Source organism: Tribolium castaneum, chromosome 1, assembly GCF_031307605.1.
Source record: "Tribolium castaneum strain GA2 chromosome 1, icTriCast1.1, whole genome shotgun sequence".
NCBI classification, from domain to species: domain Eukaryota; kingdom Metazoa; phylum Arthropoda; class Insecta; order Coleoptera; family Tenebrionidae; genus Tribolium; species Tribolium castaneum.
The window spans coordinates 5,514,855-5,537,223 of NC_087394.1; the positions used below are offsets into that span (position 1 = coordinate 5,514,855).

The window sequence follows — 22,369 nt, forward strand, 5'->3', positions numbered from 1 at the left end:
CAAAGATTAAATCGATTCGTGTCATAAATCGGTATCGAAGAAAGAAGTGTCTAACGAAATTTTTCCAAACATGCAACCTTTTTAATTTATTACCATCGAAAACATCTAACCTTTAGACATTGATTTTGACTAGATATATGATATTTTAATCGCATTTTCTCCGGTTCAGCTTGTCTCGAAAATAAAATAACCTCTCCTTTATAGGAAATGTTATGAAAGGAGGGTCTGCAACAATAATTCATCAAAGTCGGAGTCGAAGTGAGATTCCTGTTGCGATCAATTCATTATATTCTCACATCTTTACAATTAATTTTTTAACGCAGTGTAAAAGAGCAACTTTCTATGAAATATAAAATATTTGGAAATATACCGAGTTAAAAGGCCCCAGGCTGCTAACTCAATTAAAAGGCAGCAAAAAATTGAAACTTTCATCAAATTAAATACGGATGAGATCGTTTTCAGGGAACAATAGAGATAATAAAACCGCCCTGTGTTCCATATCTGTAGGGCATTTATTTTTTTGGAGACGAGTTTTTTGCCAATTTAATTATCTACAATAATTGGTGTTTAATTATTGTTGTAATGTACTAAATTTTGTCATTATTTTTGGTGGCATTTTTGTGGTGACTAATAAATGTATTTTTGTAACTTTCGCTTTAAATTCATTATAATTATTAACAAATGTCTGAATCAGGATAAATGAAGTTACAGCGATTAACGACATTTTAGCGTGTCTACATTTGTATATTAAGTTTTATTTAGTTGTTATTTTAACCTTGAAAACTATATTTCTATATTTATAAACTTTTCTAGGTTTTTGATTCAAGAATAGAAATTTCCGATTCCATGACTGTGATAAAAAAATAGGGAGAAATACTTGATATCCCTGTGTTAAATTTCGACAGAAAAAACTCAATCATATAATATAAGTAGGTGAAAAAGTAAACAAAAAAAACTGTCGAAAACTAGGCCACAAATTAAAAAAAATATCGTTTGCTTATTAAAAATTAAAGATCTTAAATTTTGTGAAATTATTTCGTTTATAAATACCATAATTTTTATTTAGTAATAAATTAACAATTTTGTTACCGAAAAAATAAATACAACATAATCAATTATAAAAAAAATATAAACAAAATAAACATAAATTATTATAATGAGAAATTTTATTAATAAAGGGCGAAAATACTCCAACCCTGTTTATTGTTATATTACTAAAATCGGGCTCGTTATAAATAAATTTTGTAATGGTGTCAAAGTGCAGCATGTTCAAAAATTGTTATAACTATAATTTTATTATAATTTTTCAAAAAAACAAAAAAAAACATTCACCCCTTATCAAATAAAGCAAAACCAAAAAGATAACGCCTTTAGTTGTAACTGTCAATAAGTATATTAACATTTTTACTTTATTTTCTTCTGTTTTTGAATTCTCTTTATTTAATTAATTAATTAATTCATTTTTTTTCATTTTACTTATTCTTGTTTGAAAGACAAAAAAGTAAACGATCAAAAACAGTAAAAAGAGATATCATGACATCACTACTCAAAAACCAATGATGTTACAAATTTTATAATGGTGTCAAAGTGCAGCATTTTCAAAAATTATTTTATTCATAAATTTTTATAGTTTTTCAAAAAAGCAAACAAAAACAATCGCACCTTATATTTTAAAGCAAAATCAAAAAGATAAACCCTTTTATGTGTAACTATCACTTAGTATTTTAATTAAAATTATTATATAATTTTTCAAAAACCAAAAAAAACATTCACCCCTTATAAAATAAAGCAAAACCAACAAGACAACGCCTTTAGGTGTAATTGTCAATAAGTTTATTAACATTTTTACTTTATTTTCTTCTGTTTTTGAATACTTTTTAATTAATTAAGTAATTAATTCATTTAATGTTTTTTCATTTTTTTTATTCTTGTTTGAAAGATAAAGAAGTATACGATCATAATAGTAAACTAAAATATCATGACGTCATTAGTCAAAAACCAGTGACGTTACAAATTTTATAATGGTGTCAAAATGTAGCATTTTCAAAAAATATTTTAATTAGAATTTTTATATAATTTTTCAAAAAAGTAAAAAAAATATTCGCCCCTTATAAAATAAAGTAAAATCAAAGAGATAACGCCTTTTATGTGTCAATAAGTTTATTAACTTTTTTACTTTATTCTCTTCTGTTTTTGAATTCTTTTTATTTAATTAATTAATTCATTCATTTATTTTTTTTTTCATTTTACTTATTCTTGTTTGAAATATAAAAAAGTAGACAATCAAAAACAGTAAAGAGAGATATCATGACATCACTACTCAAAAACCAATGACGTAACAAATTTTATAATGATGTCAAATTGCAGCATTTTCAAAAATTATTATATTCATAATATTTTTATAGTTTTTCAAAAAAGCAAACAAAAACAATCGCACCTTATATTTTAAAGCAAAATCAAAAAGATAAACCTTTTTATGTGTAACTATCACTTAGTATTTTAATTAAAATTATTATATAATTTTTCAAAAACCAAAAAAAAAACATTCACCCCTTATAAAATAAAGCAAAACCAACAAGACAACGCCTTTAGGTGTAACTGTCAATAAGTTTATTAACATTTTTACTTTATTTTCTTCTGTTTTTGAATTCTTTTTATTTATTTAATTAATTAATTCATTTAATTTTTTTCCATTTTTTTTATTCTTGTTTGAAAGATAAAGAAGTATACGATCAAAATAGTAAACAAAAATATCATGACGTCATTACTCAAAAACCAGTGACGTTACAAATTTTATAATGGTGTCAAAATGTAGCATTTTAAAAAAATATTTTAATAAGAATTTTTATATAATTTTTCAAAAAAGGAAAAAAAAATATTCGCCCCTCATAAAATAAAGTAAAATCAAAATGATAACGCCCTTTATGTGTCAGTCAATAAGTGTTTTAACTTTTTTCTTTATTGTTTTCTGTTTTTGAATTCTTTTTGTTCTTGTCGGAAAGATAATGAAGTATAAGATCAATAACAATAAACAAAAATGTATTTATAGTTTCTTGCAGTGGAATCATAGAAAGCTTTATTATAAAAAAAATCCTAAATCCATTTCAAATCACTAAAATATAAAGCTAAAAAAATTAAGAAATTGCGAAGTAAATTGCGAACACACTGTAGTAATGCAAATCAATTAAATTTAATTAATCAGTCTGTTAGACCTTGTTCAGCACGCAGCTAGTCATAATGTCATCAAAAGGGCATTGTTTGAATTTTTTATTAATTTTTAAAATCAAAGGTGTAAACCTGATTTTTTTGTTTTTATTTTTTAACAGTAATCTCTGAACCGATTTAAAAAAATTAGGGGCATGTAAGAAGCTAAAAGGGTATTCTAATGACCACAAAAAAATAACAGCAAACCATTAAAAAAAATTACGTTACACTGAACTTATTTTCGTCTAAACCAAAAATACTTCTATTTTTTCAAAAAAAAACAGAAAATTTGTCCGAACTTTGGCAATTTCTCGAAACGAACCAAAAATAGTTCAAAGATCGTATAATGGCGCCATGTTTGTTTAAATTTACTTCATTTTGGATGTAAAATTCATACAATCTTCTATGTTAATTTATGCATCATAAAATTATGTAAATTATTCAGTGCTTGAGCTGATTTGGTCCAGAAGTTTCGAGCCGAAATTGAAGCCATCTTTCCATAGTCTTTAGAAGCGAGCCAAACATTTCCAATCTGAAATTCCTAAAACGTCGAATCGTCAAGGGACAAACAACGTCATGTTGCAGAGATGGGAATACAAATGCGAACTCTGAATTGAATTCTTGAACCATTTGAATATAGACTTGGAAATTGAAGACATTACTAAATTAACGGACCTGACGAGACTACATTTATTTATTTATTAAAAAAATCCCGTTAGAATAAACTAAATCGATTGTGGGAAGAACTCGGACTGGAATTAATTTCGCTTAAGCTTGGACGTGTCATTTATTATTAACAGCTCGGGTTTATTTCTTGATGGAATATCAATATTTAAGCCTTGAAGAGCCGGCAATGTCCTTGTAAAAATTTCATGAGAATTTTTCGTTTCGTTGCAATGAAATTAACCTAAAAAGCATCCTTACGTGTTGACTTTCTGTTTCAAGGTGAAGCTTTCATGGAGAAAGTAGGCACTTTCGTGCATAAAAATGGCGAGAAGGTCAAGTTCAGCCAGTGTCGAGTGATTCAACGATTAAATAACACCGGAATGTGGACTAATTCTTTGCTTCGAACCGCAAACGAGATCGATACGGAGGGAAGCTTTTCGAAGGATGATGGTGGAATTTTCATTTAAAAAAATCTATAAGTGAAACAATGTTTCGGTGTGCCGATCCCGAATAATTTAGCATAAATTTAATCAAATCGCAGATGGCTATAGCTAATATCTGGTAAGGAGACTGGAGGTTTACGTAATGAAAAATTCAAAATTACAATATTTTTCATTAAAAAAAACCTTCCTAATTGTCGGTAGATTTCAAAAATTACCTCTAACAAAGTGCAAAGTAGATGACCACTTAATTCAAAGTTAGTTTTATTCGGAATTAAAAAAATATGTTTAAAATACTGTTTAAAATATTATAACTAATACATTATACAGACAACAAATCGGGTTTTTTTACTAATCGAGGTCTTTCGTAACAAAGATCCACACACGCTGTAATTTAAAAAAGTTTCAAAGCAAGACTAAATTTTATTGTCTTCCGCCCGTTTCCTTTATTTTCTTTTTTAACTTGCAAAAGTTCACATTACACGATAAAAGTCACTAAAGTAACCACATTGGCTAACACCTACCAAACGTGAACAGAATTTAAATTTAACAGCTTTTATCTAACATTTCGTAAAACCTATTTGAAAGGAGAGACGTCTCCTGTTTATCCCAATTGTGACTTCTTTAAAAGCGAAAATTGCAAACTATTATTTCTCAAAAATTTAATAAGAAACAATAATAATTAAAAAACAGTACAAAACAAAAAGAATTAAAAACTTCTAGTTGGCATCCTGTGTAAGAATATCAAATGAAACATAAACATAAACATAAACCAATTTCTAGCGACATTTACAGATGAAAATCATTTTAACACACCCGGTAAAATTTATAATATTGTTTCTTATAATTTCCTTTAAAAATGTTGAATACGGTCCTGGAATGACAAAATCCTTTCAAATATACAGTGTGTCCCAGCGAGTTGGTAAAGTATACTATAAACATTTAAGTGATAAACCATTAATTATTTTTATAAAAAATTATTAGAAAGTTCTTTTCAAATAGTATAAAGAGTGTTACAATTAATTTCTGTTTTTTTTAAATTTTGACGTAGTTTTCAATTAAACATTAGGCAAATAAGGTTTTAAGCACTTTAAAGAAGAAACTTTAAGATTAAAGTAAAGATATGAAGCTGTTATTAAAGATTTAATAACTTAAAAAAAAATAAGTCTAGTGAAAAATTATAAGTATGCTATTGGTCAAGTTGAAATTTTTGAGAGGAAACATCAATAAATAATCAGTGCGAATTTCATTCTTACAAAAAATTATGATTAGGTACTTGTGTCTATTAGCTAATGCGTTTTTATATGTTAAAGTTCGCTATAATAGTTTTGAAAAATTACAAGCATACAAAATCGTAACAAACTGAGGTTCGTTATAAACAAGCATCATTGTATTAAAGCAAAAAGTTCAATTTAATTGTAATTGTAACTACTAACGATCTATACAACACCAAAAGTCAAGACATAATAATTAATAAATAATTATACACTCATTTCAAAAAGTTGGAAAAGAAGATATTACTAATTTTTAATATCAATAAGTAGCAATACATAAAAAAAATTCTTTTCAAACAAACAAAACGAAATACAGAATGACTTTTTAAGTATAAAATTCATATTATCATTATTATAATTCTTCAAAAAAGCAAAAAAAATCGCTCCTTATAAAATAAAGCAAAATTTAAAAGATATCAATAGGTTATTAAACTTGTTTAAATTATTTTCTTCTATTTTTGATTTTTCTAAAATATTCTTTCTAATTTTTTTTCTAGTCAGCAAAATAAGAACGTTAAACAAAAATGTCATTGCCATTTAAAAAAATTAAAACGTCGTTTCTCAAAAATCAATGGCGTTACAAATTTCATGATGGTGTTAAAATGTGTCATTTAAAAATTTAAATTTAAAGATTCGGATTTATTGACTAATTTTTTTAATGTGTTGTGCTATAGCCATTAACTTCGCACCGTTTACCGTTTTTGAAACAAACGCACTTTTTCTTAACCGATTTTAATTCCGAAGTCAAAATTTTTTTCTCCGATTTGCTCTTTTCTCTGTCTTCTGTCCTTTGTAATGTATGTCCCACCGTTTTTTGTTCATCTTTTTTAGTTTATCATTCTACATTATCTCTGTTTTCTATTTTATGCTCTATTCTCCATTCCAAATTAGACAGCATTGGGAAGTAGTACCTATTTCTCTATTCTTTATTTATCTAAGGTTCTAAGGTGTTTCCTTTTGGCATTGATTTTCTATAAACTCTGACTCTACCTCCTGTCTCTTTCTATCCTGTTCTTGGTTTGCGTATAACTGTTTTCTTTCTTCCTTTCTCCTTCTTCTCGTCTTCCAATCTCTATTTTTTTTAAAGCATACTTCAGTCTATTTAAGGTCTAAAATTTTGCTTGGGAAGAAGCTTTTTTAAATTTTTTGGCAGATTCGGATTTATTGGTTAATTTTCTTTAAAGAAGGTCTTGTGCTTTTTTCAACAACGCATCGTTTTTGAAAAATAAACAACTTTTTCTTAACCAATTTTAATTCCAATCAAATATTTTTGTTTTCCGATATGCTATACATATTCTCTCACTTCTGTCCTCTATAGTGTATTACCTGTTTTGTGTTCCTTCTTTTTAGTTTGCTCTTTCACCTATTTATTTTGCATTATCTCTATTTTTTATTTTATGCTCTAATCTCTATTCCAAATTCTATACCCAGAAGTACCTATTTCTCTGTTGTTTATTTATCTGAGGGGTTTCCTTAATCCTCTATCATTTATTTTCTTTAACTACTGACTCTATCTTTTGCCTTCTTTCTACTTCCTCCTTCTTCTTTCTTCTTTGTTCAGTCTTCTCGTCTTCCATTCTCAATTTTTTTACTTCAATCTATTTAAAGTCTAAAATTTTGCTTAGGAAGAAGTTTTTTGAAATTTTTGTGGCAAATTCGGATTTATTGGCAAATTTTCTTTGAAGTGGTTCTTGTGCTTTTTTCAACAACGCATCGTTTTTGAGAAAAAATCAGCTTTTTCTTAACGAATTTTAATTCCAAAGTCAAATGTTTTTATTCTCCGATATGCTATATTCTCTAACTTCTGTCCTCTATTGTGTATTACCTGTTTTGTGTTCCTCCTTTTTAGTTTGCCCTTTCACCTATTTATTTTGCATTATCTCTGTTTTCTACTTATGCTCTATTCTCTATTCCAAATGAGATAGTACTCAGAAGTACCTATTTCTCTGTTCTTTATTTATCAAAGGGGTTTCCATTATCCTTCATAATTTTTTTCTTTAACTACTGACTCTATCTTCTGCCTTCTTTCTATCCTGTTCTTATTTTGCGTATAAGGTACTGTTCTCTTTCTTCCTTCCTCCTTCTTCTATCTTCTTTCTTCTTTGTTCAGTCTTCTCGTCTTCCATTCTTCATTTTTTTTACTTCAATCGATTTAAGGTCTAAAATTTTGCTTGGGAAAAAGCTTTTTGAAATGTTTGTGGCAGATTCGGATTCATTGACTAATTATAATTAAAAAGAGTGTTGTGCTTTTTTTAACAACGCATCGTTTTCGAAAAAACAGCTTTTTCTTAACCGATTTTAATTCCAAAGTCAAACATTTTTGTTCTCTGATATGCTATATTCTGTCTTTTCTGTCCTCTATAGTGTTTTTACTGTTTTCTGTTTCTTCTTTTTAGTTCGCTATTTCACCTATTTATTTTGCATTATCTCTATTTTTTATTTTATGCCCCATTCTATATTTCAAATTAGATAGTACTCAGAAGTACCTATTTCTCTGTTCTTTATTTATCAAAGGGATTTCCATTATCCTTCATAATTTTTTTCTTTAACTACTGACTCTATCTTCTGCCTTCTTTCTATCCTGTTCTTATTTTGCGTATAAGGTACTGTTCTCTTTCTTCCTTCCTCCTTCTTCTATCTTCTTTCTTGTTTGTTCAGTCTTCTCGTCTGCCATTCTTCATTTTTTTTACTTCAATCGATTTAAGGTCTAAAATTTTGCTTGGGAAAAAGCTTTTTGAAATGTTTGTGGCAGATTCGGATTCATTGACTAATTATAATTAAAAAGAGTGTTGTGCTTTTTTTAACAACGCATCGTTTTCGAAAAAAAACAGCTTTTTCTTAACCGATTTTAATTCCGAAGTCAAACATTTTTGTTCTCTTATATGCTATATTTTGTCTTTTCTGTCCTCTATAGTGTATTTCCTGTTTTCTGATTCTTCTTTTTAGTTTGCTATTTCTCCTACTCATTTTGCATTATCTCTATTTTTCATTGTATGCTCTATTCTCTATACCAAATTAGATAGTACTGAGAAGTACCTATTTCTCTATTCTTTATTTATCTAAGGGGTTTCCATAATCCTCTATCATTTATTTTCTTTAACCACTGACTCAATCTTCTGCCTTCTTTCTTTCCAGTTCTTGGTTTACGTAGCTTTGCTCTCTTTCTTCCTTCTTTCTTCTTTCTTCGTTCTTCTTTGTTCAGTCTTCTAATTTTCGATTCTCAATTTTTGTTTCTTAAATCCTACTTCTGCAATCCTTCCTGTCCTCTCTATTTATTATTCTCCTTCTGTTGTTTTCTGTGCTTTTCAGTGTTTCTGTCTTCTTTTTTATGTTCTGGACGTAGGTCTATAAAGAATCTGTGACCCAAGGATTCACTACCCAAAGTGTTTTTTCCTGATATCCCGTTTTCATATACCATTGTGTAAAATTGTATTTCTTCGAAGAATTAACTGGTTTTAAGAAGGAAACTTCAAAAAACAGTGCTTTTACTATTTTTTGACCAAGACGGCATTTAATTGTTATAGAACATCCTGTATTTGAGTATAGAAAAGCCCTGCATCATTGCATCACAATTAAGCGCATTTCTCTATCTGCTAAAACCGCAGTCAACTATCATTTAATAAGATATCTCTCACGAACGTCAACTTTTTCCAATTCCGATCATCAGCGGCGATAACGAGACATCCATCACCAATAAATTGTACAAAACTCGAATCAATCATTCTTGGCAATTACGTCGCAATTACGTATGCTAATACCGATGTTACAACGGAAAGAGAATTCAAACATGTTAATAACGAGCAACTCCCGTTGCAATAATACCTCTCAGAACTCATAATGAATGTCTCTAAATCTAACCGCGAGTGCGGATCTTCGTTTTATTTCCCTCGCGCTCAAACAATGCGCTGTAAATATTTTATGAATAGAAGATAAACGCGAGTTTAAATACACTTTACCCGCTTTTCTGATTAAGAGGAAGTGCACAATTTCGTTGCATAATTTTTTCTTAGCAGTCTAGTAAAAAATGCTCAACTCTTTTGTCAGTTCTTTGGCAGGCAGGGCCGTATCGCTAATAATGAATTCGGTTTAAAAACGAGTTTATTTATAAACGTGGATGCAATTTTTTATCGGCCGGCCCACGAAAAGTCTTCATGATCGAAGGTCATTGAGTCAACGACACCGGAGATTTTTACATAACGTTTTTCGTGTCATTGGCAAAATTATGCTAATGAAAATATGGCAAAGACGCGATTTGAATACCGTCTGGTAAATCTTTGTTTACTATATAGCGCGACATAATAAAAGTGGATTATTTGCTCCTAATTAGGTAACAAGGAAAGAGGGAAATTAATACCTAATTGTATAACATTATCGTGCGAGTTTGTTGCACGTGGGGAATTTTAATTGTGATTCGAAAAACAACCAAATGAATTAAAGTGAAAATTATTCGTGTTTACATAATAATGCACAATTTTATACTCGAAATGAGATAATCGTTTGTAGGAAATTTAGAAACGAAACAAAACGGTAATGTAACGATTTCTAGCAGATAATTGAGGAACGACCCAAATTGACAAATCTCTTATACGATCATGGGGAAATTTACAAGTAAAAAATAACGAACTGCTGTATTTAAGAAAAAAATTGTCACAATTTTTCACAGAACAAAATTATTATTAATTATAGTACAATTTGAAATCAAGTTTGCAAGACACAATTTTCTTTTTTCTTAATCTTTTTTAAACTGGTGGATTGTGGAAAATCTAGTGGCAACACTAAATTATTGTGGATATTTGATCGTTGATTTCTGGTAGTCAGTGTTGCCAAATTAATTTCAAGGTTACTGAAATTACAAGGTAAGTCTGCCAAAAGTATATATTAAGTATATAAAGTATATATTGCTATTAAATACTTGATATCTTTGTCTATGCATTTTTTCATAATTTTCTTGTAATTTCTTTTAATTTAATTTAATTTAATTTAATTTAATTTAATTTAATTTAATTAAATAATTAAGTCGCTTCAAAACATTTTATTTTTTATTTCATTTTAGAATAAACAATCTTTAAACAGTGAGTGGCAAAGTTATGGAATAATCTTATTAAAATTCAAAATATTTTAGGCCAATTTTCCTTTTAAAAACTACATCACCAACAAAATTTAAAATTTAAATAAAATAAAAATTTTTAAATTTAATTTAAAATTTTTCATCTTTAGTTTTTTTAATAATGTTATTAAAATTATTATTAAAATAATTTTGTTTGGAAGTAAGTTTTAGACAAAATCTTATTAATTTTTTTATCAAAAGTATTTTTTTAAGGCAAAACAATTTGATATTTGTTTAGTTCAAAAAAGAAATAAGTGTTTTCGGGTTTCCCTTAAATGTACAACTAAATTTAAAAGATTTAAAAAATGTTAGTCCGGAAGTTCAATTTCTGGACAGTACAAGAAAAGTTTGTCCACTTTGAAAATTGTATTTAAATAAAGAATTGACTCTTTTCTTGTTGAATATTTGAATTTTGTTTATTTTTTGTTGATATTAATTTTTTCCAAGTTTCCACTTTTTTCACTGTTGATGTACAGTCACGTCAAAAAGAATGATACTCTTAAAACCGCACGGTTAATGTGTACGTTTGTCTAGTTTATAAACAAGCTGGACATAACGTAAACCATCTAGACAGTTTGTTAAATAACCTGTTTGTTAAAATTTGTGACCTAAAAGATTTTAGTCGAACTTTTGCTTTCCGGCCCTGTTGGTAGGGGTCTCATTCTTTTTGATTGTGACTGTAGGTATAACGTTTAACTTTTTGGTATTACCATTTCGACAATTAAAGTATGTATCGAAATGAACAGCTAAAAAAATAGGAGTTTCCATTAAAAAAATGTCATACTGAAAAACTAAAAGTTGAAAAGTGTTAGATTTCACTGAAAATGATGTACTTTAAAAAAAAAATTAACTTGTTTTTTCACAACTAAAAATTTTTTACTTTATTAAAATTATTTCGTAATTTTGACGCACACCTGTATGTTATTTTGTGCAAAAAATCCAAAAAAAAATAGTAGGTAGCCCCAAAAAATAAGCAATTAAGTATAAATAAAAAATTGAAATAAACATAATTTTGGTGCTCCAACATTATTTTAAACATCGTTTCAGAATAACACTAGAAATCATAAATTTCGATTAATTAATCTAATATAATAATTAATTATATAAATTTATAATAATTATTACATGGAAGGGTAGAAGAATTCTCAAAAAATTCACATGCATATTGAGAAAAAAATAAAGTAAGTAAGAGCAGATGCTGATTTCTATGCCACTATTAGTAGTTTTTGAGATACAGTACAAAAAACTCACCCTGTATACAATGTATAACAAATAAGGAAGGTATTCATATATTTATAAATGTTTAAAATATTTTTTATAAAAATTTATAAATATTAACTCCCTGCATCACCCAAAATTATTTATACAGTATATAGGCTATACAGGCTGTTTCAGAAATAAGCTACACAGCAAAATACCCTCTATTTTATTACGTTTTTGAACGCAGTTTTACTACTGTTGATTTTGACCTAAACTTTAATTAGTCGTTTTTTTATTAATTGCTTCTTAACAAACAAATTGAATACAACATTTTTTATTGACCGCAAATAATTCTGTTGACAAAATTCTGTAATAATCTGTTCATTTCGAAGTAAAGGAAAGTAATACTATGTGGAACGCATTTTTTTATTCTAATTCTGAATTCACTTAAACATATTGAAATTAATGACAATTATGTATGTGTGATTTTAAACGTAAATTAATCTTTTAATGCTCGTTAGAAACCAATAAAATAAAATTTACTACTTTCGAGTGGATAAACTTAAACTTTATTGCTTACCTAATTTCCTTTCATCTTTAATGTATTAAAATTTGTTTGGTGTATTTATTGTGTTAAATTAATTAAGCTAAATTTAGTGACAAATGTATAAAAAAGGCTTATATTTTGCTGAGAACATAATTGATATAAATTGTAGTAATGTAACAAATATTACATCATGTATGTAGGGAAGAAATCTGTGTGTAATAACTAATAACATGTAATTTCCCTCACAATTACTATTTTTCGTTGAAAATGCATATATTCACGGTATATTTATTATTCCCGCTGTACGTAATTAATTAATTTAATTATTTTAATCTTAACTATCCACCAGGTGAGCAAATTATAATTTATGGTAAAGTTGAATTAATTCAGAATGTACTTACATTTGAGTAAGTAATAAATCAGTTTGCAAATTTACGGCCTGGTGAAGACGCATAGCTTTCATCAGATCTAAGGAATTTTATTTTTTAACAAATTCTCACATTTAGATGTAGCCTTAGATCTGTACAGTGCACACGTACACGCAACTACTTGGAAAAAATGTAAAATGTAAATGTAAGAATCGTTGTAATTTGTTGACCGACATAATTATTGTTGTAATTTAAGAAGTTTGTACCCAAACATCCTTTTTCGCTTCCTGTTCTTTCACTTTTATCTATCTTCCTGTTCGCTCGCTTTTTGTGCAGCATCCAGCGCGAGACAATTGACGCTTTATTTCGTTCCGGTTAAATAATAGTATCGCTCCGGAATCGTCAATAATTCCGGTAAAAAAACTGGGCCGGCGTTCGTTATCGATTACGCTGCAGAGGAAATAAAAATGAGTTGGTACTCGAGTATAAAAAATACGTCTCCTCCAGGAGGGATAAAGCTGCCGATATCGGAAAAGCTCAACAGCTGGGGCGTGGAGGAGGCGAGCACAAAAAACGAATATAAGAACGGGAGCTTTTCGCTTTTCCTGTCGTTAATTAGAACGCGAAAAAGCGCGCGCTTTTTCGCTAGGATAACTGTTTTCGATCTAAACAATTTCCGGCTATTGATTGACGAGATAATGAGACGAAAAGCAGTGGCGTAGGAACAGGTCGCTAAAATCTCGAGCAACAATGGTAAATAAAGCACAAGGAGAGTGCCATTAAAGTATAATAAAACAAGCGTCTTGCTCTGAGCGCTTGTTCCCGTGAGACTGTGTATGTGTGCAATTTATGCACGGTACTACATAACTATCTACGGTACTGCATCTTGCAATGCCATCACGATAGAGTGCAATATGCGAACTGCACCGGATCAATGCCATCTCCGGTACCGACCAGGAAATTCTTACAACTTATGACTACTTCACTACAGATGTTTACGGACAAAAGGACTTTTTTAGGAAAGCGTCGGTTGAGTGTTTATTAAAATGGAAAAACAGACACTATGTTTGAAAATTCTGCGGAAAAAAACCTATTGTAAAAGTCGATGGAGCCACAACATAAAAAGGAAAAAATAATTATTACGTACGTAAAAGCTATTCTAAATTTTAAAGTTTGCCAGAACATACTTTGTTAAAACAAGTTTTGACAGAGTACCTACAATTTTCGTCTAACTTTAGGCACAGGGACAATTTACTTTTTTACTAAAAAAATAATAACTTGGAAACTAGTAGTCAAAATTTCAAGAAGTATAGCCACCATTTTTTTGTATTTGAATTCCTGAAATTTTTAGACCAAAATTACCAACAAGACGTTTACCATCGTTGGAGCTCTTTTAATTATCTATCTTTTTTAAAAAAGAACATTATTCTCCGACTAATAGTTTTATATGTAAAATTTTAAAAAATTCATAACTAAAAAACTATTAGGAATTTTGCAATTTTCTTGACACCAATCGATTCCCCGGATCATTTTATATTAGCTAGAATTAAAATAGTTCTACTTTTTTAAATAGTTTTGCGGTAATTGAGAAAATAAAAAAAAATTATAATTTGTTAACACCCCCCCCTGTCTCCGAAAAATTCAAAATTTTGAGAAAAAAAAATTGCCAAAACCAATCCTATTTGATAGATTTTGATCTGCTCTTTACAATAGAACAAACTGTTTTGCTCTCGGTCTTATAGTTTCGTCGCAATTGTTCCACTTTTCGTCGAGATTTTTGTCGATTTTCGGTACCCGGAACATTTATCATGCAATAACTCCGGAGCTATTAGAGATTACCCTATGAAGTTTATTATCGTTGGGAAGCTCTTTTAATTATCTATATTTTTCAAAAAAGAACATTACTCTCCGACTAATAGTTTTCGTATAAATTGCAAATAAAGCAAAAATATGTAAAATTTAAAAAAATTCATAACTAAAAAACTATTAGGAATTTTGCAATTTTCTTGACACCAATCGATTCCCCGGATCATTTTACATAAGCTAGAATTGAATTAGTTCTACTTTTTTAAATAGTTTTGCGGTAATTAAGAAAATAAAAAAAAATAAAAATTTGTTAACACCCCCCCCTGTCTCCGAAAAATTCAAAATTTTGAGAAAAAAAAATTGCCAAAACCAATCCTATTTGATAGATTTTGATCTGCTCTTTACAATGGAACAAACCGTTTTGCTCTCGGTCTTATAGTTTCGTCGCAATTGTTCCACTTTTCGTCGAGATTTTTGTTGATTTTCGGTACCCGGAACATTTATGATGCAATAACTCCGGAACTATTAGAGATTACCCCATGAAGTTTATTACCATTGGAAAGCTCTTTTAATTATCTATATGTTTCAAAAAAGAACATTACTCTCCGACTAATAGTTTTCGTATAAATTGCAAATAAACCAAAAATATGTAAAATTTAAAAAAATTCATAACCAAAAAACTAATAGGAATTTTGCAATTTTCTGGAAACCAATCGATTCCCCGGATCATTTTACATAAGATAGAATTGAAATAGTTCTACTTTTTTAAATAGTTTTGCGGTAATTGAGAAAATAAAAAATAATTAAAATTTGTTAACACCCCCCCCTGTCTCCGAAAAATTCAAAATTTTGAGAAAAAAAAATTGCCAAAACCAATCCTATTTGATAGATTTTGATCTGCTCTTTACAATGGAACAAACTGTTTTGCTCTCGGTCTTATAGTTTCGTCGCAATTGTTCCACTTTTCGTCGTGATTTTTGTCGATTTTCGGTACCCGGAACATTTATCATCCAATACCTCCGGAATTATTAGAGATTACCCTATGAAGTTTATTATCGTTGGGAAGCTCTTTTAATTATCTATATTTTTCAAAAAAGAACATTACTCTCCGACTAATAGTTTTCGTATAAATTGCGAATAAAGCAAAAATATGTAAAATTTTAAAAAATTCATAACTAAAAAACTATTAGGAATTTTGCAATTTTCTTGACACCAATCGATTCCCCGGATCATTTTACATGAGCTAGAATTGAAATAGTTCTACTTTTTTAAATAGTTTTGCGGTAATTGAAAAAATAAAAAAAAATTAAAATTTGTTAACACCCCCCCCTGTCTCCGAAAAATTCAAAATTTTGAGAAAAAAAATTGCCAAAACCCATCAAATTTGATAGATTTTGATCTGCTCTTTACAATGGAACAAACTGTTTTGCTCTCGGTCTTATAGTTTCGTCGCAATTATTCCACTTTTCATCGAGAATTTTGTCGATTGTCGGTACCCGGAACATTTATCATCCAATACCTCCGGAACTATTAGAGATTTCCCTTTGAAGTTTATTATCATTGGAAAGCTATTTTAATTATCTATATTTTTCAAAAAAGAACATTATTCTCCGACTAATAGTTTTTGTATAAATTGCAAATAAAGCAAAAATATGTAAAATTTAAAAAAATTCATAACCAAAAAACTATTAGGAATTTTGCAATTTTCTTGACACCAATCGATTCCCCGGATCATTTTACATAAGCCAGAATTGAATTAGTTCTACTTTTTTAAATAGTTTTGCGGTAATTAAGAAAATAAAAAAAAATAAAAATTTGTTAACACCCCCCCCCCCTGTCTCCGAAAAATTCAAAATTTTGAGAAAAAAAAATTGCCAAAACCCATCCTATTTGATAGTTTTCGATCTGTTCTTTACAATGGAACAAACTGTTTCGCTCTCGGTCTTATAGTTTCGTCGCAATTGTTCCACTTTTCGTCGAGATTTTTGTCGATTTTCGGTACCCGGAACATTTATCATGCAATAACTCCGGAACTATTAGAAATTACCCTATGAAGTTTATTATCGTTGGAAAGCTCTTTTAATTATCTATGTTTTTCAAAAAAGAACATTACTCTCCGACTAATAGTTTTCGTATAAATTGCATATAAAAGCAAAAATATGTAAAATAAAAAAAAAATTTAACTAACAAACTATTCGGAATTTTGCAATTTTCTTGACACCAATCGATTCCCCGGATCATTTTACATTGGCTTACAACAAAATAATTTTATTACTTCAAGTAGTTGATTTTTTATGGTTTTATTGACTTGTCTAGGCTTTGGAAACGTCTAGAATTATTAATTAAAGCAGTTTACATTATTTAAGCAATTTAACGACATTTGGAGGTATACATTTTGTATTATGAAACCGTGACTTCCCCTTCGATTCAGTTTATTTTCATTATTATCACAAGAGAAACAAAAAAAGTGTGAAAATATGTTAAAATAAGGCTCAAGTTACGCCACTGCCCAAGTGTAAATTGAACACTACTCGCTGGGAATACCAATAGCCAATTATGAAATTTCTATAATCTGAGAAAACGCTTCCTGGTCGGTAAAAGGCTTATACTTGTCTTGATTTCATTTGCAATAACGCAGAGAGGGGAAGGCGCGTTATTCAATAATTGGTACTAGTACCAAAAAATCGCGAGCTTTTATTTACAAACATCCTTTGTTCGAGCATCTAACTGTACCGTCAACATGGCGTTCGTTCTTTTTCAAACGCCTTCGTGAGAGCTCACATCAAAGGAATTTTGTCTGTGAAGATCTTAATCGATCGCGTTAAATTACTCTACCTCCGGCACACACAACACTCGACTTATATTCCAATTCAAACCAAAAAATTAATAATTGAAGTTTTGCTAACAAGAGCTTCATTAAGGCATTACAATACCGTATAATACTCGAGGCTGTGCGCTTGTTCGTAATTTTATTATTATTTTGTTAGCGGAGGAAAACAGCAGTCGAGTTTGGTTGAAGGTTTTTGCGAGCGTTGTGTTGTTGTCGCTGGAATGAATCTTCAATGTCTTGGTCAAGCGTTGCGAAAGCGGTGCAAATGACGTGGAAAACAACACCGACGGTGGTTTACCACCGATGAAAAAGCTAATGATCTTCGCTAAGTGATGAGATGTTGAACACTCAAATCATTATTTTAAAACGAAACAAACCAACGTAAAGCTTTGATTTGATGTGGCATCTCTTGTATTTTTTTTGCTTAAAGTGCCCCACATGCGTAACAACATTTGTTAAAATATTCTCATTACCTAAGAAAATTCAATCGTAATCAATGATTATTGTAAATTAGCTTTCTCCTCGCTTTAGTTTGTGCTAATTTATTTACCTAATTGAATTTTATGTCCCTTTGTAGTCAAGAAAAAACCTTTCAAAAACTGCATAACAGTTTAAACTGCTCGAAGTGACCTGTGATTTTTAAATTAAATTGGCAACACGTAAATAGGGAACCACTTTTTGTTTGCGTTCTTCCATTTTCGAAAACAAAAATTTAATTTTTTTGAATGATTTTTGACGAAATTTTGCGAAATATAATTCACTTGATGACTGAGATACAATTTTTTTTCTCAAATAATGTGGGTTCTAGATTTTAAAAAATGTGGTAAATAATGTCATTCTTGACCAAATTTTAAGTATTTACTCCTAGCTCAGTAGGTATAGCAAAATTTTGAGTTTTTCACTCTGAATGTTTTTTTAAACTAGTTTTGTAATTTTTCCGTTCATTTTGACGAAATTTCAGAAAACAATCGCGGATTGTATGTTAAAACCCAGAAAATGGTTAATTTAGAGATTAAAATTTTTCTTAGATTTTCAAAAAAAAAAAAAAACTTTCACCTTTTCGATCTTTACCCGGCAAATTTTTTAAACATTTCGCGTATTCATTGCACTTGTGGTCGACAATCCTGGTAAAAGGCCCAAAAAAGGGAAACTCTAATAGCATTTTTGACCAAATTAGTTTATATTCATGTTTAGTTTATCTAGCAAATTTAAAAATTTTAGGTTGTTTCATATCTAGGGAACCACTTTTTGTTTGCGTTCTTCTATTTTCGAAAACAAAAATTTAATTTTTTTGAATGATTTTTGACGAAATTTTGCGAAATATAATTCACTTGATGACTGAGATACAATTTTTTTCTCAAATAATGTGGGTTCTAGATTTTAAAAAATGTGGTAAATAATGTCATTCTCGACCAAATTTTAAGTACTTAGTACTAGCTCAGTAGGTATAGCAAAATTTTGAGTTTTTCACTCTGAATGTTTTTTTTTTTCAAACTAGTTTTGTAATTTTTCCGTTCATTTTGGACGAAATTTCAGAAAACAATCGTGGGTTGTTAGAGTTAAAACCCAGAAAATGGTTAATTTAGAGATTAAATTTATTCTTAGATTTTCGAAATAAAGCAAAAATTTCACCTTTTCGATCTTTACCCGGCAAAATTTTTAAACATTTCGCGTATTCATTGTACTTGTGGTTGACAATCCTTGTAAAAGGCCCAAAAAAGGGAAACTCTAATAGCATTTTTGACCAAATTAGTTTATATTCATGTCTAGTTTATCTAGCAAATTTACAAATTTTAGGTCGTTTCATATCTAGGGAACCACTTTTTGTTTGCGTTCTTCCACTTTCGAAAACAAGAATTTAATTTTTTTGAATGATTTTTGGCGAAATTTTGCGAAATATAATTCACTTGATGACTGAGATACAATTTTTTTTTCTCAAATAATGTGGGTTCTAGATTTTAAAAAATGTGGTAAATAATGTCATTCTCGACCAAATTTTAAGTATTCACTACTAGCTCAGTAGGTATAGAGAACTTTTGAGTTTTTCATTCTGAATAAACTAGTTTTGTAATCTTTCCGTTTATTTTGGACAAAATTTCAGAAAACAATCGTGGGTTGTTTGTTAAAACCCAGAAAATGGTTAATTTAGTGATTAAAATTTTTCTTAGATCTTCGAAAAAAGCAAAAATTTCCCCTTTTTCGATCTTTATCCAGCAAATTTTTGAAACATTTTGCGTATTCATTGCGTTTGTGGTTGACAATCCTGGTAAAAGGCCCAAAAAAGGAAAACTCTAATAGCATTTTTGACCAAATTAGTTTATATTCAGGTTTAGTTTATCTAATAAATTTAAAAATTTTAGGTCGTTACATATCTATCTAAAAAATCTCATCACAACTTTGTTGTTCATATCTGATTATGTTTGAGGATAAAAAAATATGAAACCATATGGGACATACAGGGTGAGTCTACTAAAGGTATATTATTTCTACAGGGTTATTTAAAAGTGTCGCACTCTTGTTTGTCAAAAGACATTCAGTTAAGCACAGAAATGAAGTCATTTTTGTTAAGCGACTTAATTTTTTTATATTTGTTTTCACTTGCAACGGTATCGAATTTGCAAGTTTTTTAATTGTTTTGTACATCATAAGACATTACATGTTGGTTTTTTTCAACAACTACTTGTTTAATATTGCAAAAGCTGTCATATATATATATATATATATATATATATATATATATATATATATATATATAAATTTAACATACAAATTTAGATTTGAAGAGCTATATGTCGTAAAATAAGGCTGAAAACATTTTTTGTCATAGGAACTTTTAATTTAGTTTCATGTCTGACACTTTTGAATCAGCCTGTATAATTCTTAAACTAATAATCACACAAAATTTAGCGTTTGTAATCAAACACTTTATATTTTTCTCTAAGCATGTGATTTTTTTCAGAATTTTTCTACAATTCCTTATAATTCAAATTAATGACTTCCTTAATTAATTACATTTAAATTGCTATAAAAATATTATCATTTCTGAAGATATTTCAGAATAAAAGATTCTTCAATGTTGTTTTTTTGCACAAAAGAACACGTCAAAAATCTCACTAGCAACAAAAAATAAACAATTAGGTAAAAAAAATAATTTACATTACCAAATTTTTAATTTTATTGATAATACTAATTTTAATTAATTAATTTTTGATTATAAGGAAGGGTACAAAATTTTGGAAAAATTCACACGCATAGAGAAAAATATAAAGTATTTCAGAAGCAAACGTCGATTTCTGTGCAACTATTAGTTTTTGAGATATCGCAAAAAATATGTTTGGCAGACGCACCCTGTATATGGTTTACAAACACAACGAAAAATACCCACATTAACTACACAATTAAAAAAATCAATCGAATTAACATTTTTCAATTCATAAATTTGTATTTGTATAATTCGTGAAAAAACAACTACAAAAATTTGTAAAGAAATTTTCAAAAACATTAAACCCAAAATTGCGTATTAGTCTGTAAACTGGCGTGCCAATTTTTTTTTGGCAATTTTTGACTCAAAATCGCGAATTAATTCAGTACTTGTCTGAAAAAAGTTATTTAGTAGAAGTCAAAAAAACAAAAATCTGTAACACAATTTTGACCCGATTTTGGTTATCTTTAAAAAAAAACATTACATACAAAGAAAATCGATTAATTTTAGAGAGACTGTAAATTGAACTTTATTGATGAAATTGAAAAAATGGGAACAAGAGGAAATCAGTAGAGATTCCCCAAACTAAATAATAACTAATTATTTTCGTTTTTCTTTAAGAAATTTGATACAAATAATTTGGTACTTAGCAAAAAATGAAAAATTCAAAATTAAAAAAAATATTTACATAAATACCAACAAATACGATAATTACTTAGAATTACCGATATTTCTAAACAGAAGTGAGTAAAGTCCAAATATTGGGTTTGTTTCGCGTTTCAAGGACGCCAAAAAAATTCCATGGGAGCGATGTCTCTTGTCCTTGAAAGGAACAAGAGATTGAGTAACAGAAATGCTAATATGCTCTCTCTTCCCTATCAAGAGCCGCCTCGAGCTCTTGTTTTTGGGGAAGACGGTTCATTGGCCGGTTTGGAATCGATGACGGCCTAAGGCCATCATGTAAAAACCTGTTTCTATAACTAAATAGCACCATAGAGGTACGTCATGTCCGGCAACTTGAGATTACCATCTATTATAAAGCGAAGAAAAGCCGAATTCGAACATATTCGGAAATGACAGTTTGATCGTTCAAGAGATAGGTTTTTCGGCCGATTGGAGAAAGATTGCTCTTATAACTTATAAGGGGGGTAATTGGTGTTTTATAACCCGACATGTGTATGTTATGTAAGATGAAATTGCCGGTAATAAGCACCTGATTAATCCACTTTAGTCGGGGTTCGGGGAATTTGAATTTTTCGAGAAATTTTCACATCACAAGAACACAGATCGACGAAATCCTTAATGGACTGGACGCTGATTACAGAAAATTTACCGAAACACACGAACCAGTCGAGGCAATTATCCCAACTTTGATCCGTCTTATGTAATCAAACGAGATAATAATTGTGCAATAAAACCCGAGTGGTATTTCTAAATCTGAAAGCTCTCAAAGCGATTGATAAGGAATCGGATTCGGAAATAATTGACACCAGGTTTTTTGTCTTCGATGAAAATTTCTAAAATTAGTCATTCTCGATGGGAACGTCGGCAATTAAAATTTTTAACTGTCTCAATTATAAATTTATATGGTACCATGGAATGTCATTAACGATGTTTCGTTGCATTAATAAGAACACTGAACTTATTTACCAACTTCTGGGACACAGAGAAACATCATTTGAAGATTCAATTTAAAATTTACCATAGATGCAATTTAAATAATGA

At 29.1% G+C, this 22,369-nt stretch overlaps 1 protein-coding gene across 2 annotated transcripts in view; it reads right to left on the reverse strand.

Annotated features, from left to right (window-relative positions):
* The window catches only part of Eip78C (Ecdysone-induced protein 78C), a 93,820-nt gene that overhangs the window by 35,226 nt on the left and 36,225 nt on the right, over positions 1–22,369 (reverse strand). The window lies entirely within an intron of this gene.